At 34.2% G+C, this 8,884-nt stretch overlaps 1 long non-coding RNA gene across 2 annotated transcripts; it reads left to right on the forward strand.

Annotated features, from left to right (window-relative positions):
- Nucleotides 1-495: 495 nt before the first annotated feature.
- Nucleotides 496-3,645, forward strand: LOC141712736 (uncharacterized). 2 transcript variants are annotated; one of them, XR_012571688.1, is made up of 5 exons: nucleotides 496-703; nucleotides 853-998; nucleotides 1,108-1,163; nucleotides 2,194-2,795; nucleotides 3,233-3,645. It is a non-coding gene; the product is annotated as an uncharacterized LOC141712736 (long non-coding RNA). The 2 variants fall into 2 exon arrangements; XR_012571687.1 differs by having other exon boundaries at nucleotides 496-998.
- Nucleotides 3,646-8,884: the final 5,239 nt, after the last annotated feature.

The raw sequence follows: 8,884 nt of genomic DNA on the forward strand, positions 1-8,884 counted from the left end.
ATTTTGATTCCGCACTACGCCATAGATTGCATATTGCAACCCTTCATCCTGGGGTTGCAAAGAAAAGCGTTATAATAGCCTTATAAACAAATATCTATCGCAACCCCTCTTTTTTTATGGTGCCGTATAGTTAAAATGTGTTACCAATATAGTATACATATGAAGAAGATTTTTTTAATTTAACTAATTAATAATTTTTTACATCAAAATGAATTAATAATTGAAATATATATTTTATTTATTTTTAAAAGTTAATAATATTAGCGGACTGATTTATAAAATTATATTAATAATTTAATGTCTTATAAAATTTAACAAGTGATCATTAATTAGTGGATTGATTTACAATATTTCTATTTTGTTGAATTTTAATTATTTTTTATAATTAAACATTAAAATAATATTTATTAAAAGAAAAGTGAAATTAATAATTTAAATTTTAACAAATAAAATTGGACCAGATTATTTATTTAGAATAGAACTTGGGCCGAGAGTTGAAATTGATGGGCGTGAGATAAAAATTTGGGAGCGTTGAAATTTTAACAAAAAAAGAGAGGGCGATTTCAGACATACAGAAACTCACACTCTCAAACTCACATTTCAAACTCACCACTCTCTGTTTTCAGGCTCAAGATCTCGGGTTGAACTCTCGAAACACAACCGCTCTCACTCTCTTTCTCTCTTTCTCAGAAGTCATTCAAGGGTTCACTATTTTTCAGGATTTTGATAATTGGATTTGAATATTTTTGTGCATTACTTGTTTAATTAGTGTAGTTTGTTTGATTTTGTAGATTTTCCTAATTGTCAGGGTTTGTTTCGGTTGTTTGATTATTTTTTGGCTTCTTTAATTAGGGTTCCGATAGGGAGTATCAAATGGTTACAATCAAATTGAGTTAGGGTTATCAATTGGGGATTTACATATGGAGCCTGTATATTTCCAATTATCTTCGTTTCTCTCGCTTTTTCTTAGCATCTCTTCCTCTCTGTTTCGATTGAAGGTATTTCTCTCTGGTTTGATTACATTTGAGTTGTACTTGATTTCCGATTTTAGCATGATTTTATTAGGGTTGTGGTATCTTAATATAGTTGTTATTTTTTGTATATTAGGTTCATGAATGCCTCCATCCAGTTCAGGCCCCGGGGAACTTACATGTGAACATAGGGTACTCTGTCTCTTAACCCTCCATGTATCTTATCTTTGATTTAAGGTCGACTCTGTAAATTTGGCCTCAATTTATGATACCAATGATGGTCAAAATGAAGTAGGAGTTTAAGTTATGACATCTTTTCTGATTCTTTTATTGTTGGGAAACTTATTTAACATATGACTTGTTCTTTCATTATTTCCCATTGGAAAAGAGTACCCGTGATTGGTGAAGGATGAGCTGTTGGTTTTACTTCTGTTCAGCTTTCTATAGCTGCAGGCTTTTATGTGTCAGCTCATGTTGATAAAGTATCGATTGGCTTGTAGGACTTAGATTTTATGATTGACATCGGAAAAAAGGCATTGAATGTTTATAGTCTGATTCTTATTGGGATTATATTGATGTTATTTTGAGTACATATCAACATATCATAGCTAATATTTTCGTAAACTTTACACAACTTATGAGCTTTCAAAACCTGAAAGGCCCTTGTAGGACTTGGGTAACATTTCTTCTCATGATTAATCACAGAAACAAATAAAGTAAGAGAAGCCTAATTTACTTTAATTGTATTGTTTAACATTATCACTTGAAGGGATTTAGACACTGCTTGTATTGGTACAACCAAGTTTAAGTTGAGGGTAAACTTATTAACTTTACTAAAACCTGATATTTTTATGTTTTTTATATTTTTATTTTGTGGCTCAGTATTAAAAATTTTCCATATTTTTTTAATCAGAGGTTTGTGCTATATATAGAATAGGATGTATATGGTTGCTTTGCGTAGACTCTAGTTTGTTAATTGATAGTTCTGTGGTTATCATTTTCCTCAACTCTCAATTCTCATTAGTTACTATTTCCCTGCAAAAACTTAGTGATGTGACAATTAATTCAGAGGACATTCTAACGACCCCTCCAGAGCTTAGAATTGATTTAATATGGTAAATTAAATCAATATCATAGGGGGTATATGAATTGATGCAGACTTGAAAATATTTCGCTAAGCCTCATTTTTTTTACTTTGTTGATATATTTCTTCTCGTGGCAGTTTTTTATAATGGATGAGAAAAGGTCGAGGGATGTGTTAGAGGCTTTTGTGAAGCTCCATGAGGAAGACCTCATTTACAACGGATGAGTAAAGGTCAAGGGTTGTGGTAAAGGAACATCGATACGGATATAAACTGTGAAGTCAAATTATTGATTTTATATTTTTAATCAGATCATTGCTTATATCTGGTTATATATGATTGCTGCTACAGAGTTTTTTTTCCATATTATTTTATCTATTTAATGTTGACCTGAATCACTGCGTGCCAACAACATTCATTATTGTTCCAAACCTTTATGTGTTCTGCATGTTTTTGTTAGTTGGTTATGTATCTTTTGGCGTCTATCTTTCAGAAGTGGGATTATTTTCAGAATTAGGAGCTTGAACATAATAAATGGTTATATATATGAATTGTCTGACAGTGGCTAACTGTTTTTCTTCCTATTCTAGCGTTATCGTTATCGTTACCTTATAGACATGACAAAATTTCCATTGACGGGTGAACTTCAATCCAATAACAGTCGAACAATTATCTTTATTGTTACGTAAGTGAGAGACATCGAGACTAATTTCCAGCAGTGAACTACATCGTCCCATGGGATGTAAGTTGAACAATAACAGTCCAAAGGTCATGTGTTTATACTGATTGAATAATGTACTTGTTTATGTTTATACTGATTGAATGAGCAGAATCTGATGATTCTCTCCTCTGGGTGCCTGTGTCATTAACTTACTATGCTACTGTGTACTATATCTTCACCATCTTAATGGTCCCTTTCACAACCAGAGCCTCAATGTGTCATATTTTCAGTATTCAAGTTAAAAATCACTAACTTAATGGTCCCTTTCACAACCAGAGCCTCAATATGTCATATTTTCAGTATTCAAGTTAAATATTGGCATATTGAGGCTCTGGTCCAGCAATGTGTTCAGTATTCAGTATTCAGTATTCAGTATTCAACCTGCTATTTCAGTATTCAAGTCGAACAATGTGTCATATTTTCAGTATTCAGTATTCAACCTGCTATTAATTTTGCAGGTGCGAATTATTAGTTTGTTTAGGAAGTATGGGGCATTGGTCCAGCAGCTGCTTTAAAACTGTATGAAAAGGGTTGTCAAATGTTAGATGATCTTGTTAGCCCGATTGCTTCTGTAGGTTCAAGAGATGGAGCTGCTTATTCAAAAAGCTGAAGCGAATGTTTTACCTAGTCAGAAGAGTTCTAGCAGCATTATCGTTCTACTTTGTTTTTCTCAGTACTACGATATTATATTTTGAAGTGTGCAACTTTAACTTGTTAAAACTTTCACTTTTGTTTTATGGTTGGTAGACAATTGGTGGTATAAGGATGGTAGTATGGTGATGGTGAAGGTAGTTGTGTTTATTTGTGATAACTGATGTTATGGTTGGTGGATTGGTTGATTGTGTTGGTTTTAAGACTTTGGTCTTATTTATGGGCATGCCAATTTACAAGCAGTTCCTTGCATTTTTTTTATAAAAGCGTTGCAATACGTCTTTATAGTGTTGCTAATAATCAGTGTAAAATGTTACAAAAAACACTAAAAATGTTGCAAAAAACATTTAAAAAAAAGTTGCAAAAGGGTTGCATCAATATCACACAAGTGGGCCTCACATGTGGGGCCCATAAATATTGTACTAATAGCCCAAAACCCGTTATAACACTTTTCAAGTCCTATTGCAACCCCATTGGTGTTGCAATAATGGATAACAAAGGGTTGCAATAGGGTGTCCCCGGGGTTGCAAAAAACTTTATTGCAACCCCGAAAAAGAGTCGCAATAGCCTTTTTTTGCCTTTAGCAACGCGTTTTTGGCCTTTGGTAACGGTTTCTTGGGGTTGCAGAATCCAATCTATGGCGTAGTGCCATAAATATAACGAAGAACTTGAAATGAATTAAAAAAAGATTGTAAGTATCTTATTCAACCCCCACCCCCTCTACAATACTTTGGGACTAACAGTGATAAAATTTAATTCAGCCTTCATTTTGGTTATCCCATCTTACGACCGTCGGATCTTCTTAATCAAATGATCAAAACTGTTAGATCTAAAAATTAAAATAATGGAATACGCAATCTCACTGGTTCGAATCCCTCCAACAATAAACATTTATATTATTATTTATAGAGATACTAATAAGTTTCAAAGTTCAAATTCCATCAACAACAAACATTATTCAATATTAAAATAATGCACTACCCAAAACTCGAATCCCTCCGACAACAAAAATTTATATTTCTCATATTCGAATCACACCATAATGTTACGTATGAATACAACACAGAGGGGGGTGAATGTGTTTTGGCTTAAATGTTTACCTTTTGATCGACTTTGACTTTAGCAGTTGGTTGTTATCAATGATTTAGTAGAATAGATGTTAAACATAAATAACAATGCAAATCTGTAAGACAAAGATCTTCAAAACTCACTTAATTTTATATTAAAAATCAAGCAGTGTTTTGCTACAAAATCTCTAAGTTCTTGTTTTAGAACTTAGCTCCTTTCTTGAGAGAGAATACAAGATTTTCTATCTAGATTGTTACTACTGACTAGAGGACTAGTGTTAGCTTTATAACTCAGTTAACTGCTGGTTTACACAGAGGATAATAAACATGCTATTAGCTTTTCTAAACTGTCACTTGTCATTTCTATTTATAGAAAAGCAAATCTTCCATTTCTGGCTTAGCATATCATTAGCATCCCGTGTTTACTTTAATCTCCTCTGTCAGTTAATCTTTGTCATTGATCTTGCACATCTCTCAAGCTACTTTTTGTAGACTTTTCAATCCAGCTATGTGAATTGTTTGTTGATTTGCAACCTTGGATATTGAACTGTTCTGCACTTCTATACTTAGAGAAATTTCTTCACTTCGAGATCTCCAATTAAGCTGTAGAGAACTCGACATTTCGATAGACATGTTGGTTTGTCGATATCTCTGAAACTTCATTGTTGACTTGACTTATCGACAACTCTGAGTTCTCTAGTGAATTTTATTTTATCGATAACTCAGAGTTCTCTAATGGACTTTGGCTTATCGATAACTCAGAGTTCTCTAATGAATGTATACTTGTCGATATCTCTGAGTTCTCGAATGGGTATCTGACTTATCGATATCTCCAATAGCATTTTCTGAGTTCTCGATAGACAATCCCTGAGTTCTCGATAGGTCTTTTTGAGTTCTCGAATGACTTCTCTATAAAACTAATTCTGTGACTTGTAGCGATCTTGACTTACAATGTTTTTCACCAAACAGATTTATTCAACTCCAAGCTTCTTCATAATTCTTCTGAGGCATGACCTTCTTGATCTTCTTCCAGATAGAATTCTTAGGCTTGACACTGTTTAGAGAAAAATGCTCCAGTCTGCTCCATTTACATTTTACAGACATTAAGTGTTACAAGTATAAATTACAGATTAAGGTTACAATACAACTAATCTTAGGGTTGGCCCCAAGCTTGACTGATTGCTAATGACATTGTCAGCATCAGTAATCTTTGACATCATCATGTTAATGATATTGTTAGCTCCAGTAATCTCTGACATCAGATCATTGAAGATTAATGACATTGTTAGCTCCAGTTATCTTTGACATCAGATCATTGAAGATTAATGACATTGTTAGCTCCATTAATCTTTGACATCAGATCATTGAAGATTAATGACATTGTTAGCTCCAGTAATCTTTGACATCAGATCATTGAAGATTAATGACATTATTAGCTCCAGTAATCTTTGACATCAGATCATTGAAGATTAATGACATTGTTAGCTCCAGTAATCTTTGACATCATCTATTATATATTACACATAAGCATTTATATTATTTATAATATTAGAAATAGAGTTTATAGCTGTCCTTTTGTAAAACAGGTGGCTTTTGAGAGTCACCTGAGTGGGATTGTGTTTGAGTTTGTGTTTGTGTTGCCGTGCCTGGGTAAACCACAGTTTGGTTTGGAAATGTTTTAGCTGCAGTTTTAGCACTAATACCTGTGAATTGATTATTTGAATTTCCTGTTGATGTCTTGTATTAGACCTGTAATGCATTGAACAAATGTATCTTTTTGGAGTTTCATTAGACAAATACATTGTAAGATATTTTAGTTGCAAGCATTATTGCAGAGAAGACAAAATTTAATATAGATATAAGCACATAGTAAATATTACACAAATAAGTGATTGCAAGACAAGAATCAGAACTTTCATTAAAAATGGAAACATAGTACATTAAGACATAGATTTAACAAGTAAATCCTAATCCTAACTACTCTAATTCAGACTCCTTCTTCTCGGCCTTCAACCTCCTTGCCCTGCGCTGGTAAGCTCTGGACATGGAGTGTTCAAGTGAGATGATCCTCTCCTGCAACTCCAAAGCAGCAAGGCGTTGCTACTCAGCCACCCTGGCTCGTCTCTCCTGCTCGAAAGAGACTTCCATCTCAAAGAAAAGAATGCTGATTTGATCATTCCACGGGAGTTCGTAAAAGACCTCAAGTGGAATATCAAAGGGGCTGTAAACAACCCCCTTGAGACGGACACGAAGTCCGATAGGATCAAAATAAACTAGATCATCATTTAAATGATGGACCGGTTGGTAAGCTCCATAAATAAGTCTGTAAAAGACTGGGGCATCCATTTGAGTGAGAGAGAGAGAGAGAGATGAACAGGAGGTGAGTTTGAAATTGGATGTTTGTTGAGAATAGGAGAGTAGTGATAAATGATAAAGAGTGAAGCGTTTTAATTTATAGAGGGAGTAAAGATAGAAACCAAGAGACTCTTGAGTTGCCCGGATAATAAGAGTAATAATCACATAAGCATACTTGACAGCTAGAAATGACTAGTTATTATTCCTCATGCAAGTACTCAAGAATATTAGTTTACTTTAAAGAGTTACTATTCCCCATGCAAATAAGCACATACTCCCTACACAAAAAGTAACTCATCCTATCAGCAATCGGTCAAATAAATTTACCACTATCAGCATACTCAAAACAACACAAATAATGTACTAGTCTACTAACATTGGACTAACTTATTGTTATTCCCAGTGGACTAACAATGAGATTTACAGAAGGGGGGTTGAATGTAAATCTCAAAACTTTTTCAAGTTTTGAGCAGTTTGTAAGGCTAAGTGTTTGAGTGATCAAATGTGTGTGAATTGCTTGGAGCTGATGCAGACAGATATATATTCAAACACAAATGTAATGAACACAAAGAACTTAAAAACTTTTCTGGTGGATTTGTTGTTCCACCAGAGATGTGTTATTTCAGAAAATCTGTGATTCAAAATTAAATCACAGCTGCTTCCTAGTACAAACTAGATGATTTTCTCTCTTGATATTTCTAAACAGCTCAGGGAAAATTCACATCTAATTACTAGCTACTACTTGGTTTATATATCACCAAGTTTACAAGTGAAGACAAAGATAAAGTACAATAAGAAAATAGTTCTCCACTTGTTTCTATTCCATTTTTATCCAGTGTAATATGGAATTATCTGTTGACTTTCCATTTTGAACCAGACTAAAAACGACTGCTTTTTCTGCTGTTCCTGAAATAGGCTACCACATTCCAGTTATCTCTGTCAATCCATGTGCCTCTGTCAGCTTTGTTAACTGTCACTATCAACTGCTATGAGACTGAGCATCCGTTGAAGCTTTCATCCGTTGATGGCTTTATCCGTTGATGCTCTAGCAGTTGAAGCTTTATCCGTTGAAGCACTTATCCGTTGATGGATATCATCCGTTGAAGCATTAGAGACATCCGTTGAAGCTTTGTTTCTTATCCGTTGATGGTCTTCAATATCCGTTGACACTTCTTCACTTATACAAAATTACAAGGCATGAAATATTTACAATTAGCCCTCCTATTTGTACATCCATTAGCAGTCAACATGACTGATTATTTCCTAACAACATCTAAGAATTACAGCTTGAAACCAGAGAGTGAAATGTGCTACAATACCAAACTTATTGCTAAGTAAGGCTACTCCTTCAACGGATAGCCAAGATGGTCTTATCCGTTGAGGCTACAAATACTAGATTTCTACTTAAGTGTTTTGCTTAACTTATCATCAAACTAATACACATGTTCCTAACAATCTCCCCCTATTTATGTCTATTAGAACTGTAGGCATAAATTTGGGTTTAGCTTGATGATAACAAAACACTTAACAAATATATAAACTGTAACAAAGCAGAAATTCAAAAGTGCTACAAAAGTGTATATGCTGAGATGAAATTGAAGAAATACATTGTTTCCAAGGGTGCTCCTTTAGCCTGAGCAAATTACTTTCTTTTCCTTTGATCCCTGGTTTTCTTTCCTAGCCTCCTGTCATTCTCCTCTATTTGAAGTTGAAGTTGTCTGTAGAATTCAGCTTCATCTTCTTCATTGATATCTAACTTAGATTGCATATCCTTGAGAGTTTCATTACTGGAAATCTTTAGCTGATCTTCAATTCTGAAAAATCTTCTGACTCCTTTGTTGTCTCTGAACTCCATCAACCAATGAGGTGATTTGTGAATTGTAATACCTCTCTCTTGAATGAGTAAAGTTCTAGGCAAGGCATTGGGCTCCCTCCAAGTTTTCCTTATGTTGGCAATCTTGTTGAGAATCTCAGTCCTGGCAGTCCTGGTAAAGCCAGAATCCTTTTGTATGGCTGAGTAGACTCTAATCAAGGTAG

The sequence above is a fragment of the Apium graveolens genome, chromosome 3 (assembly GCF_009905375.1).
Source record: "Apium graveolens cultivar Ventura chromosome 3, ASM990537v1, whole genome shotgun sequence".
Classification (NCBI taxonomy): domain Eukaryota; kingdom Viridiplantae; phylum Streptophyta; class Magnoliopsida; order Apiales; family Apiaceae; genus Apium; species Apium graveolens.